The sequence below is a fragment of the Cryptomeria japonica genome, chromosome 6, assembly GCF_030272615.1.
Source record: "Cryptomeria japonica chromosome 6, Sugi_1.0, whole genome shotgun sequence".
Taxonomy (NCBI): Eukaryota; Viridiplantae; Streptophyta; class Pinopsida; order Cupressales; family Cupressaceae; genus Cryptomeria; species Cryptomeria japonica.
Window position 1 is genome coordinate 363,260,665 of NC_081410.1, and position 15,531 is coordinate 363,276,195.

Sequence of the window (15,531 nt, forward strand, 5' to 3'; positions counted from 1 at the left end):
TAGAGCATGGCCCACCCTAGGGTTTCGATGCCTAGGGTTTTGGGCCACCCTCCTTTTGTTAGTTTTATTTATTTATTAGTTTATATATATTTAAAATTTAAATATGGTGCCTTCTTTGTATTTTATTTTATTTTTTAAAAAGGGGGTTATATAATAATGAAATTATATTATAAGTAATATATTTATTATTATTAAAGTTGGGTTGAAATTTATATTTCTAGTAAGGAAATATTAAAAAAACAAAGGGGTAAATATATATATTAAAATATATGCTAATATAGATAATATCTAATTAGCATATATTATTAATTATATATTAATCATTGGATTCAATAAAGTAATGAATTCCATTGATTTAACAATTGTTGAAGGTTGTATTTTATTTTATTATTCATTTATTTATTTAAGCTAGTGAATGTTGGGACTCATATATAGGTGCTAATGAATAAATCAAAAGGTGTAAAAGTATTTAGTTTTAGAATGTATGCAAGGGAATCTTAAATTAGCTGGGAGATGATTTTCCCATTTCCTTAATTACTTTAATGTAGTTTGTTCTTTATAGTAAAGGGTAATGTTGGTGTTGTTAGAAAAGAGGCTAGAGTATTGTTGTAAACCCAACTTCTTGTTGATGCATATCTAAAGATTAAATAACTTGTTAGATGCTTAAATCAACATGAGAAAAGACTGCATGTACCCATTAATGCTTGTGCATGGTTTAATATTTTTGTTATCGCTATGTCTATAATATTAGCACGCCCTTGATAGGTTGGTTGGGTCCATGTCGTCTGGATTGCTTGTGCCTAGTCATAGTCAGTCAAGTCTATATTTGCTTCTGATGTATTTAGTAGGATCCACTTCAAAAGGGATCATTATGTAATTATCGACCGGGGTGGTTGTTGTATAGTGGGTGTGTTCACCTATATGGCAATGATGTAAAAGACATGAAACTTATGTAATCCCAACTATATTAAATGTCAGAGGGGTCTTGCAGTTGAGCAGACTCGGAGATGTAGCCCTCTAGGGGTGAACTCTGAGATCATATCCATGTTATGTGATGCCTTTGTCTCTTTTATTTTCATACTTTAAGTTAGCATGTATGGTTGCATTTTGTAAGTGTATAATGGGGATTTAATGGAGTTATTTCTTGAATACATAAATAAAGTCCTCTTGTTAAGTGTAGTAATTAGGGTCATAAAAGATTGTAAATATGATTATGGAAAGTATTTTGTTAATGTAAATGAAAAGAAGTAAGCATGAAAAGAAACTCGCTAGGTTACAAATATTGGATTAACTTGTTATAAAGCTTGTAAATTGAACATATTGAATGGGTAACTAATATTGGATGAACCCCCATTTGGTTACTTACCATATTATCTTAATAAATGAACATCATCATGTTAGCTATAATTCCATAAATTGGATGAATTTATTTAATTGGTTACGTTTTATTCTAACACAAATAATCCTCACCAACTTAGTTTTATAATTGGATGAACTCAAATTGGCTACCCATATTACAACCTTAATAACTAAAATTCTTCATGATAGCTATAATTGAACTAAAATAGAAGAACTCATTTAGTTGTTTATATCTTAACCATAGCAAATGTATTTCTTTATATTACTTTATTTTAAACTAAAAAGAGTGAACTCATTAAGTTATTTATATTTTAATCCTAATGGATGATCGTCACTATGTACTTATATTTTTAATCTTGAAAGAATGAATATCATCTTGCTAACTATATTTTAATTAAAGGGATGAACTCATGAGGCTATAGTACATCTTCACCTTAATGAATTAAGCTCCATCTCTTAGTATTATTTTAACTTCAATGAAAGAACTCTTTAGCTATTTACATTTTCTCCTCTATAAGTGAACTACAACTTATTAGATGGTTATGTCTAAAACCAAATGAAGGAACCTCATCTTATTGTTTACAACTTAATTCTTAATGAATGAATTTCATCTTATTAGCCATACTTTTAACTATAAAGAATGATCTCATTTGTGGTTGGTTACTTTTAAACCTAAATGAATGAACTTTGCTATATTAGTCGTATTGTATCAAAAATGGATGGACTCGCCAAGTTAACCATACTTAAACCTTAATGGATGGGCTCTTAAGTTAATTATGTTTTAACTTCATTGAGTGAATATCCTCTTGTTAGCCTCATCTCCAATCATAATAGATGAACGCTTCCTAAATTCTAAAATGTCTATTCATCGAACATAACATATCCATGTCTTAAGCATTAACTCGTAATTAAGATATCCAACTTAATTGGATTAATTGTTGCGAGTTGAGTTAGGTGTGAAGTTACGTAATCACGTTGGGAAACTCCTTAGGTTCGTTTAGTCTTCCGCTGTGTTATCTAAGCTTTAGATAACTCTAATGTATCTTAATGTTGTGTCTTATTTTTAACACTCTTATTTATTATTTAAAAAAAATATATATTTACACTCCATTTGAGTGTTTTTAACTTAAACCCTTCGGGGTTTCCTGGCAGGGCAATACAACTTACCCATGGTACATAATTAAATTAATGTAAGGTCTTCATTAAAAAACAATCACCAATTTAAATTAAATTATTGCATGTCATTTTCTTAGTTTTAGAAATTAGGTATCTAGTAATAAAGTAAGGTAGGCAGATTGTTCTTTCGATGCAAATTTAATGCGCATGTAAGAGATGATCTATGGAATCTGTAGGATATATATTTGCGTTTATTTCAGCATTTCATAAGCACAATAGTTGCACAACATCTTGGAGCTAGAGTGTTTTTGTTCTATCATCAATGGAAGTAAATGGTAATGGTGGCGAGGCGGTGAGTCCCCTTGGCTAGACTTTCACTACTTCGCTTCTCTTCGTATGCATCTAGGCCATTTTTGAGATAGAGAAACCCATAGATGTGCTTAGCGCCAAGAAAACCATAAATGACATTGTTCTACCATGCAACCACCATTTTTGCTTCATAATGGTATGAGTTTCTGGATTAGGTGAGAGGACTTAGTAGTTGTGCACCCTAACTTCACACTTCTCAAAATCCTACTTGGAAATTTCAAATCACTCCCAATTTTTTATAGCAACTTACTTGGCAAGTCCCCTGCTTATAACTAAGGTTTTAGGAACACACCATCGAATATGATGCCACATCAGCATGCTTTTTGTCCAAAACAACCCAAAAACAAGTGAGAACAATAGGCATGCAAAAGGTGCCTCAATACTTGTGCAGCTAATGTGGCATCACATGATTGGTTGCTTTTTACAACAAAGGGTATACTCATTCAATTATTGGTACTCATCCTCAACAATAACAACTTTAAAGTTACAACTATTGGTGCAATTTTGTACAAAAATTGGACATTAAATCAACAAGTATGGGGGTATTAAATCAACAACTTCTTCACAAGAATTGGAACGTGCTCAACTACTCGATCATTTCCCCTATGGGATAAACGTTAAAAATCACTAGTACATTTGGGCCTAATTTCCGACGGCTAATTGTCGGAAGTCCGATGACACCACGTCGGACTTCCAACCAATTGAACCATCAAAAAATCATTGTCGTTCTTCCCGACGATGCCATTTGCGTCAGCAATCCAACGATGTTATTAACTCTTCCGACGGTGGCTATATTTTCTCCCTAGGCCAAAAATTTTGATGGATTACGGTCGGAATTATGACGGCTGCTATGTTTGCTCCACATCGGACTGTCCGACAAGGAAGTGACGTCGGATATACAACATCCTTGTCAGATGTTTCTTTAGTTGTCATCGGAATTCCGATGGTATCAGATGTTGTGGGTTAGACGGCTTTGTCGTCGGTGCATAAAGGCATTGAACGAGTTCTACTTTTAAAAATTGCATAAAACATTTTAAATTTATTTGATTCAATGTTATTTGCAAAAAAAGGTTATCAATGATGTTTCATTTCTCCAAGAATTATCTAGGATCTTTCCGTCAGATAATATGTAACATCCAATGACTAAATCTTTTCTTTAAAAATGCTTATTTTATTTAATTATCATCTGAGTGTGAATTATAATTTATATCTATGCAAAAGAAGAAGATACAAGCTGAAGACTTTTGTGCAAGTAAATTTCATAAAAGAAAGTAAGCAGGCATTATCTTGAATGACATGGAAACAAGCTCATCGGTTGTCTAGAAGAAAGCAATTGGAGAAAAGCAGAGGAAAGTGTTAAAGGGTGATAAATACATAGAAAGTATGCAATACAAACAAACAATGTCTAGAGTGTGTGATGTGGCATCTCTAATTTATGTTTGGAGGGACTAACTAGTTTTGGAGTTCCTGGGAAACCTATTGGGCTAGGCTTGGAGGAAATCAATGTGTTCATGCAAAGACCACCTTTTTTCTATTATGAGAATGATGCTTTTGCACCGAAGGATATCTGGAAGGAAATATCTGAAAATTTCTATAGTGTGGAACCAGAGTTGGTGGACTCGAAGTACTTTTCAGCTTCCAGAAGACCAATAGGTTATGTACATAGTCTCCCAATAGAAGGGAGATTTCAAGCATTATCTCTCCCCCCATGACTATTCAGGAAGCACTTCCTCAGACAAAGGACTATTGGCCTCCATGGGATCAAATAAAAAAATTGAAGCATAGACTCTAGACAATGTGGTGGTGTCCTTCGTGAAGAAATCTGCACTATAATTGAAAATTCACGAGGGAAATTGTAAGATAGTGAATGGAAATACATTCTTGAAAAGTGTGAAGAATGGATCTTGGTTTGGGTGGGGCCAGGTTAGGTGTCTCCTCTAGAGGTTGACAAGATAGAAATCATATTAGGATTTGAAAAAGATCACACTCGTGGAACTTTATGTGTGACTGATCGATTGCATTGTTTGGGTAATGCATTCCAAATAGATACAGTTGCATACCATTTATCTTTCTTGAAAGCCTTTTATCCTGATGGCATTAAATTAAAGTTCTTTCTCTATTTTCTGGTGATCTCTGGAGTAGAGGCTGCTTTGCATCGACCTAGGATACATTTAACTTGTGTTGTATCTACAGAAATATGTATCCTAGGTCAATGCAATGCAACCTTTGCTCAATGAATACCATATAGAAGAGAAAGTACTTTAATTTAATGCCATCAGGATAAAATGATTTCAAGACATATAAATGGTATACAACTGTATCTATTTGGAATGCATTACCCAAACAGTGCAATCGATCAGTCACACATGAAGTTCCACGAGTGTGATCTTTTTCAAATCCTAATACAATTTCTATCTCGTCAACCTCTAGAGGACCCACCTGACCTGGCCCCACCCAAACTAATTTCCATTCTTCGCACTTTTCAAGAATGTATTTTTGTTCACTATCTTGCAGTTTCCCTCATGAATTTTCAATTATAGTGCAGAGTTCTTCACGAAGGACACCACCACATTGTCTAGAGTCTATGCAATTTAATTTTTTTCTTTGATCCCATGGAGGCCATCCTTTGTCTGAGGAAGTGCTTCCTCAATAGTCATGGGGGGGAGACGTAATGCTTGAAATCGCCCTTCTATTGTGAGATTGTGTACATAACCTCTTGGTCTTCTGGAAGCCAAAAAGTACTTCGAATCCACCAACTCTGGTTCCACACTATAGAAAATTTTGGATATTGCCTTCCAAATATCCTTCAGTGCAAAAGCATCATTCTCATAATAGAAAAAGGTGGCCCTTGCATGAACACATTGATTTCCTCCAAGCGTGGCCCAATAGGTTTCCCATGAATTCCAAAACCAGTTAGTCCCTTTAGATATAAATTAGAGACGTCACATCACACACTCCAGACATTGTTTGTTTGTATTGCATACTCTCTATGTATTTATCACCCTTTAACACTTTCCTCTTCTTTTCTCCAATTGCTCTCTTCTAGGTAGTTGATGAGCTTGTTTCCATGTCATTCAAGATAATCTGCTTTCTTTTATGAAATTTACTTGCACATGAGTCTTTAGCTTGTATCTTTTGCTTCAGCACAGATACAAATTATAATTCACGCTTAGATGATAATTAAATAAAATAAGCATTTGTAAAGAAAATATTTAGTCATTGGATGTTACATATTATTTGACAGAAAGATCCTAGATCCAATTCTTGGAGAAAGGAAACATCATTGATAATTTTTTTTCAAATAACACTGAATCAAATAAATTAAAAATGTTTCATGTAATTTTTGAAAGTAGAACTCATGCAATGCTTTCATGCACCAACGACAAATTCGTCTGACCCACAACATTATCCATAATAGAACAAATCACCATAATAGGCTATTATAAAGTATCTATACAAAAATATGAAAGAACATTAAATTACCATTACAAACCCATAAAACATTAAATAGTGAAAATAGATATAAATTTGTAAATGTCTCCCTACAAACACCACAACCATAACCAAAACAAAAAATTCTTACCTGCAAGAACAAATTAGCTTGCATGGAAGGGGGCATGATGCCCTTGCGAATGAACTTGAGTTGATACCAAGAGGTCTTCCAATCTTCTTACGTAGAGGCCAAAATATTGTATTGACTTTAAATATTCAAAAGGATATCCTCTACCTCCCTACAGTTATCTGAAACCTTCACCACCAAATCAAGATTCTAAGAGTCTTCAAATAGTCTCACCATGCTGGTGAGTTGGAAGTCTACAACATCTCTCATATGATCAAACCGTTTCTTAATTTTTTTCTTCTGATTAGTCAATGGATTTAGTTGCATATACAAGTTTTCTATTTGAAGCCTTTCATTTCCTTCTGCATCATTCTTCATGTCTATAGTATTGGATAGTTGTATAATTTGTGATGCTATAATATCTATGTGACCCTTAATATCCTTAGTATATTTAGGCCATTGCCTTTAAAACATGTATGCCGCCACTACATCCTTTACACTTTTCTATTAAAAAAATTATGCTTTCTTGTAGTTGGATATGTGTTGTTGCACATCTAATCACCACAACTTCTAGTCTTTTCTCTTCCACCTTCTTCTCTACATCCTTAAAAACTTTGGCTTCCAATTTGAAATCCTGTTCCTTAAATCCATTAAGCATCAATTGTATTTTCTCTACACTTGACAAAGTCTCATCCAAAAATGCTTCTATAAGTCCTTCATGAAGGACTTTCACTGCATCATTAATAAGTTATGAGCCCTATATTTGAGACTTAATAAAATTATTATGAGTACAATGGTGAAGTTTATCACCCAAACAAATCATATGCAAGGGAGACAATCACTTAAGGTCCATTTGATCTTGAGACATTGATGCCCACTTTAGCATGTCCCATCCTAAATATCCCCTAGGCATGTTTTGCTTTGTGCCCCCTTTGATTCTACTCACAGCGTCTTGAAATCTACATTTTCAACTCCTTCCTCAACCTCTGTTCAATTTTAAGTCCTCATTGATAAGACTAGGATGCCTTAGGTGCCCTAGTACTCGTGATTGGGACCCAAAATATGACCCCTCATTTCTTGCCTCATGTGTGAGAAAAAAATCAAACACTTTATGTATGATTAGGTATAAAAGGAATCTTACCTTGTCATTTGAAGGGGTCTACCTACAATTCAAGTGATCTCTTAATTATAAAATCAATTCAATTCCAAGTGAACAAGCAATCAAGCATTCATCAAGCATTGAAGGAGAATTCAAGTTAAAGCACAACATTCATGATCAACAGTCTACATGACATCCTAAAACATTGTGTGAGGATTCAAGAAAGATTCATCAAGGTATCATGTTCAATTTTAAGCATTTTTAGATTAGATCTATCCTTTCCCTCAAAAGGAAAACATTATACTTCAAGGTTAATTCACAACCCGAGGTTTGACCTAGGAAAGCCCCCATCAACAAACCTATTTTCATTATTTTGTGTGTAGGAAATTGATTTAGGAGTTACGGGTGAAGAATTTGGCAAAGTAAATGATGACAATCAAACTCAAATATTGATGGCATGAAAAGTAGAAGAGTATGCCAGTTCACACCTCCTAGTACCAAGAATTTTTGACAACCTTTTGATAGTAGATTTTGTGTACCATCCTAATCCAAAAAGCATTCATTTTGTCTACATCCGACAGGTGGAGGATCTGGTTGATCCGCACCTCCTAGTCCCAACAATTCTACTTGAACACTATGTCATAGGAGAAGAGATATGACTTCTAGGTCTACTAAGGCGATACCTACTATTAGTCATATGATAAGATAAAATAGAAGAAATGTGAATACTACTAGCTAACAAGTTGTGTAATGTTGGGTGATTCATGCTACATCATGGATTTCATTGGCTAGCAAATTATGTTATGCTAGGTGATCCATGATAGAGAAGATTAACAAACAAAACCATTTGTTCGAAAGGCAATCCAAAAACTCTACTACAAAATGGTTGTTGTAGTGACACAAAACACAAACAACAATAATAAACAACACTTGCAAAGGTGTAAACAACAAAAATGATCATACTAGCATTAATCCATGCTATTCCAAGTAATGAATCTCTAAAAAATAATAACCATGCCCTAGGGGGCGCTATGTAACACAACACTTCTAGTTTGAGGATATAACATAAATGAATTAACACAAGAAAAAGGGAGAGCTCATATGCCTCCCCTTAAGATGTCAACATACCTCTAGGTTGATATCTTAAGGTAGATAGCGATCAAGGATAAGCACCTTCAACACCAAGAAGATACCCTTAATAAACATACATGCATTCCAAGCTAGGAAGAAAGATCCTTGTACATGCCTCATTGCTATAAGAAAGGAAGAGATAGTTGTAAAAGAGATATTTTTCAACAAGTGTAAAGAGATCATTTTAAAGAGGGAGGAAGAGATCTTTTCCTAAAGATGTCTACCTCCAAAAATAGAGGAGATATTTAATAAAGATATCATCTTTTAAATTAAGAAATGGACAGGAGATTAAGAATACAAACCTTCCATATTGCACACTTCAAGGTATATTCAAACCTATTTGACCTAGGAAAGCCCCCATCAACAAACCTATTTTCGTCATTTTGTGTGTATGAAATTGATTCAGGAGTTACGTGTGAAGAATTTGGCAAAGTAAATGATGACAATCAAACTCAAATTTTGATGGCATGACAAGCAGAAGAGTAGGTCAGTTCACACCTCCTAGTCCCAAGAATTTTTGACAACCTTTTGATAGTAGATTCTGTGTACCATCCTAATCCAAAAAGCATTCATTTTATCTACATCCGATAGTCATTGCTAAAATCAATTTAAAGTGTATTCATTTAGGGACCTTTCATAAAATATTCTCAACTTACACATCATAAAAGGATCTTAAAATATTCATTGTTTATAATGATAAGAATTTGGTTGTTCCATACACCTTCCTTTACTATTTTAAAAATATCATCGACCAAAATATTGTGCATCAGTAGAATGGAGTGCATTTCATCTATTTTATGCCCAAATATTTTATCATACCACTTTCTTTTCAAAGGCACCCAAAATTTGATGTGTAGTTACTTCCAAAATCTCTAAAATAACCCTACTTCTTGGTGTTGGAATCAGTTCTAAGATTTTATAAAAAGGATTTCTATATTTTAAATGTCTATATTAAAATATCCATAACACCCCCAACATTCAATTGTTGTGCTGGTATATATGAAATATATGCATATCAAACCTTGTTCCTAAAATCTTTATTTTTTGAAATCATGGAAACATTACATAATTTAAATGAAGGCAACCAAAAGAATGCAGAGAGATAAAAAAAAACTCCATAGAGCAACTATTTTACATACCTCAAATACAAAATTGTAGGGTGGAACAATAAAAAATGGCAAATCAAGGAAAGAATGAAAGATCCACACCAATTTCTTATACAATGCAATCCAGTTGAAGGTTTTCATTTAACACAAGATAGTGAAGGGGTCATTATGATGATTTATTTGAAGGTTCATAAGTTAAAGGTGGTCACTAACATATAAAGATTGAATAAATTCAAGAGCCTAATGAATTGCTAGTGTAGCATGAGGATGTATGATGTTAACAATAGCGAAATGATATTATGATGGTGGCAAAACTACAAAAAGTTTTGATCATATTTTTATTGAGCATGAAAGAAACCACCTTGAGCTCATAAATGATAGGCATCGTGTTGTAGAGTATCAACCCTTGTTGAACAAGGGTGTCACATTTTTGAGGCTCGATCAATGCAAGGAGACATTGTGTGTATATGAAGTGCTTTCAATTAGCCATTTTGTGTATAAGTAGAGAGGAGAGGTCGATGTCTTTGTTTATTTGCCTACAAAAAAATGAAAGAGGTCCTAATCAAGGAACACACACGTCCAAGCAAGGAGATAATTTGGATTGAGGACAATTCTATGCAAGAAAGGATATCAAGTTATAAAAGATAAAAATCAACAAAGGTAAAGTGGATCCTTAAAAAACAGGAACAATTGACAACTATTATTCTTGCTCCAAAATGTAGGGACAAGAAGAACTAGGCTATTACGCTGCCTCCCAAGTATGATTGCACATGAAATCATAGTACCATGAATGACAATGAGCCCCTAATAGGTAATTAAGCTTTCAATGTCATATAGCAAGATAAAAACATAATAGGTTATAAATGTCATTTAGAAGGGATATGATGAGTGTATAACTCATTGTCACCTATTATTTAAATGTTACTAGAACTACAATAAGTTATTGAATTTGAATCTCCAAATCATGACATTCATTAGTGGAATAGTTGATGATGCTTGGAAAAAGGATCGTCCTAATTTTGTTTATGTTTTTTTCTTCAATTTTTCAAGCGGGGAGTAATAAAGTTGGCTTTAAGAAACTCATACAAATTCATCTCTTGTTGTGATTAAAAGTTGTTGGAAAATTCATAGATATATTAGACAATGGGGAAGGGGATGTCAACAAATGAGGAGGATAGAAACCTAAATCTTCTTCAGAAAAATGTAATGTATATTTCTCATGAACCTCCACACTTCATTGCACACATCCTAAATCATGTCCATTACATCCATGTGTATAATTAAATGTGGTATTTAAATCATGTCTAGAGGAGTCTGTTCATTCATATTTTCAAAGTTTAAAGATCCTCAACCATCATCAAGACATGTGTAAGACATGTGTTGGAAGAAGAGGTTGGAATAGATTTAGAAGAAGCTTGAATAATTGACACATACAACTCCCTTGAGACTTAATATTTGGATAGAGGGACCTTATATCAAATTAAAGCATGAGAGTGATATATGTATTAGTGTAATTATTATACTTTTTGAATATTTATCCTTAGTATAATATTGGAAATAGTGTCTTATACTAATTAGGGAGTCATAATTAGGATATTATTTTCCCATTTTTAGTTGTTGATCTCATTATTTAAGACACAAATGATTTTCATCATTTCTTTTCTTTATGTGGAATATATATCTAATGTAATTATTTATATTTTTAATAAGAAAATAAATTTATTGTAGTAATCATGTGGTTTTTTAATTTTTTATTGTAGTAATCATGTGGTTTTTTAATTTTATCTCTTGTCTAAGAGAAAGTATTGAAGATCATAACTCTAACATGGCTTTATTTTGGATGAGTAATGTTGGTGTTTACATCGCCAAAAATGGGCATAGCTTAATCAAGTTCTTCAAACCTCTTCTTTTATTGTAATTTTGAGATATATGCTTCAGTTAGTGACTGTCTAATGTCTTCAAAAAATCAATAGCATATCTCTTGGTATTCAGCCTATGTAAAGATCCTATGATTGCATTGGAACTAGTTTATAATAATATTTGAATGGGCTTGTAGCTGTAATATGTTTTCAGAGGTTGCATGAGATGTTTGACGAAATGCCAATAATCTAGTGAAGTCTAATTTTGATACATTATTGTGACAATCCATGTAATTTTACATTAGCTACCTATAACATGTATTTATGATTGTCAATGAGGCATTTGTTTGATTTAGATATGAAATAAGAGGAATTTTAGGTTGCATCATCATACGCCCATTTTTTGAGGACTCTTGCAGATTTGACAGCGAATATTCCTTGTTTTTCAATCATCATTGGACAAGGGATATTACACAGTCATACTAAATAGATTTCAAACCCCATAATTCGTATAGAGAACAATAAATTTGGACTCAAGAGCTTCTAGAGTAATTTTTGAGGTTAAATGAATCTATGAACAATAGTTTAAACATGAATAGTGTTTATTTACACTATGAATATTATTTGATGTTATGATTAATGTCTTAGGCATGGACAATGTTTTAGGTGTGAATAATATTTTCAAGTATGAATAGGTTTTTTGGGTAATGAAGAGATTTTCTACGGGATATGAATAATGGTTTAAGCCTTGTGTAGTTTTTTCGGGCTTTTTTTGCATGCCTAAAGCAATAGTTTCATAAAAATAGACATCAGTTGGGAATGCAATATCCAAATTTTAAAAAATAAATAGCCATTGGAATATTGATTCTATGATATAAAACATCTTTAAAACATGTACCCTGGCAATTGCAATTACAACATGTGACAAAATTCCTCTATTATTTATCCTATTGTATATGGTGAAAATGGATAACAACAGTATTGAAAGACTAAATGAATTCAACCACAAAACGCTAGCCTAACAACAACAAAGATCCACCATAACATATGAAGATTACCTAAAACAATACAAATCAAATGAAATCACAAATATTATACCATCACATGTCCAATAGGGTTTGAATCTCCATTCTTCTTGCTTGATATATTTGCTCTCAGATTTTATGTGCACAAGAGCTCAACAAAGAACGAAAGTGTGGTTGCAAGTAGGATCGCATATGAAAGTTCAAAAGCATAGTGTAGTTGAGTCGTAAGCGGGGTGCATAGATTGATTAGGGTTGATAATGAAGGAAGCATCTCCTTATATAGAAGACACTATAAGAAATGGAGGGATAAGATTGAGAGGTGTAAAAGATAAATGGTCGGCTATGATTAAACGATAGGTAAAAGAAATAATAAAATAATGAGAGGGTAGGTAGTGTATGAATTAAGAGATGAATGGCATGTGTCATGGGTAGAAAAGGTTAATGAATTAATTAAATAAATAAAGATTTATTTAATTAATAGAGGAAGTGGGATTAATTAAATAAATAAGATATTTATTTAATTTAGGAAAAATGATAATTTAAATAAATAAATTTATTTATTTAAATGAAAAATAAGGCTAGAAGAGGATAAATGAATTAATTAAATAAATAAAGATTTGTTTAATTAATAGAAGAATTAGGCTAAAGTAATTAAATAAATAAAGATATTTATTTAATTAGACATGACAATTTTAGGTGTCTACACCTATGATAGATGTTCATACCTCGTTCCAAAACTTCCAATTTCTGTGAGGTAGTCTGTCAAATAGTCGGCATGCCATTTCAAAGCTCCCATTTTCACACAGGCTGGGGGATGTTGACAGAGCTTTACACCTGTGCCCATGCCAATGGAGAATCAGAAACATCACTATCTACAGGTACAAAATAGATGGGTGATCGATACTAATGAATGAAAGGGGAATGAAGCCTATTGGTCTTTAGCCCCCGGGATCATGCCCTATTCCATGAGCTGACATTGCTCCCATTTTTGCAAACCCTATTTCATGAGCCGAGAATGCTTGGAGCTGACATTAATTGGTCAAAACGGTTCACGTGCCTCATCCAAAACCTGGAGTATGCTTACTCTAGGCGGGAGTACGCTGCTGGGGCGACAACATGAGAATGGGAAGAGGCCGCATCGGAATTTAGATGAATGCGGGCAATTTAAAAAAAAAAATCAAATTTATTCACAATATACCTTCTCCATCGGAAACCTTCATCAGAATTTTAGGCCAAATGTATTAGTGAATTGTTCTAGACAAGATGATTTTATGAAAAATTTAATCCTATAGAAATTGATGAGATTTATTTAAACATTCATTATAATTGATATTGTGGAAATAGTACTAGAATGAAATGAAAGGAAAGTTTGTAATGGTGTTCTAGAGTTCAGAAGTTCTATATGATTTAAATGATGTTAAATATAAAAAAAATCTTGTAAATTAATACTTATGAAATATGCATGGAATTTCTTGAGTCCATGATATCGTTCTTGTTTGATGGCAAAGTGAGGACATGTATGGAGCACTACAATGGGTGCAAACTGAAGTGAACTTTGATGATCATGTAATTGTTCAAGAGTTTCCTCCAGGGAAGACTGAATATGATGAGTTTGTGAATGATTATATTTGTAACATACATCTTACTCCTCTTCCTAAGAATAGACCCTTGTGGGAGTTCCACTTTCTCAACTACAATACAAGCAAGGCGAGAGCCACATTGATTATAAACATGCACCATTAATTGGGTGATGGGACTTCTCTCATGTCCTTAGTTTTTTGCTATGTCACCAGAGTGAGCAAGCCCAATCTTCCCCTCACCTTTCCTTCTTCCAAATTTGTACCTCACAAAGCTAGTCCACCATATAATTCATGGGTTTCGACCAAGTTTATGTATTACATGTTGCAAAGGCCATGTGTGCTTGTTCTTGTATTGTGGTACATAGTTTATGATCTCATTGACAACTTACTGAGGATAAATTGGATAGACAATAGAAAGCTAGCCATTCGAGGGCCTCTCAGGGTGGAGATGGTGCCTAAAGCTATGACCCATGTCATCTTTCCAATGGAAAATGTTAGAAAGATAAAGAATTCCATCGAAAGAGTAAATTTTTTAATCTTAGTCTCATTTTATATTTATATTTTCTAACTTGCTCATCATATCAGACTTATTTTGCTAACATGCTTAAATTGCAGATGGTGAGAGATGTGATCATGGGAGTAATATTCTGCGTTTTTCAACATTTCTTGCAAATTACTCATTTTCATAAAGGAAAGGGAAAGGGAAAGGAAAAGGATATTTTTCTTGGCAACAACAATGAGGGAAAACTGAGAGGGGGGGTGAAATAGTTTTCGACGGATCAACAAACTTAATCACAAAAATAGATCTGAAAAACTATAGCGACAACAAAGATAAGCAGATAAATAGCACGACACACAACACCAAGATTTTGACGTGGAAAACCCGATTAAGGGAAAAACCAAGGTGGGAACCTACCCACAATAAGATGATACTCTGCAGTAGTATGTGAAAATATTACAATGGGGAATGCACATGCATTCAAGCACACTTCTTAGAGCTCACTACTCAAAAGATAATGACCCAGAAGGATACAACCCTCAGGGAAGTCTCACTGACTTACAACAAGATTTGGACTATAATCTGGAAGAAATGAATTGCAATAATAGCATCTTCAAATGCCCGATGACAGTTCCGGTTAAGCACAATTGTCTACTCTACAACACCAAACTCTGCTCAATCACAATGTCGAAGGATGGATCACTTGATTGCACATACACCACTCTCTGATAATACAGACACAACCTTGACACCTAATTTACATGACTATATCACCTATTTATACAATTCATCAACCTTGACAACAAGGTCGACTAAACCCGCAACTTAC

The 15,531-nt window shown here is 33.5% G+C and overlaps 1 pseudogene; it reads left to right on the forward strand.

Annotated features, from left to right (window-relative positions):
• Positions 1 to 2,797: 2,797 nt before the first annotated feature.
• Positions 2,798 to 14,971, forward strand: LOC131072460 (wax ester synthase/diacylglycerol acyltransferase 7-like; annotated as a pseudogene).
• Positions 14,972 to 15,531: the final 560 nt, after the last annotated feature.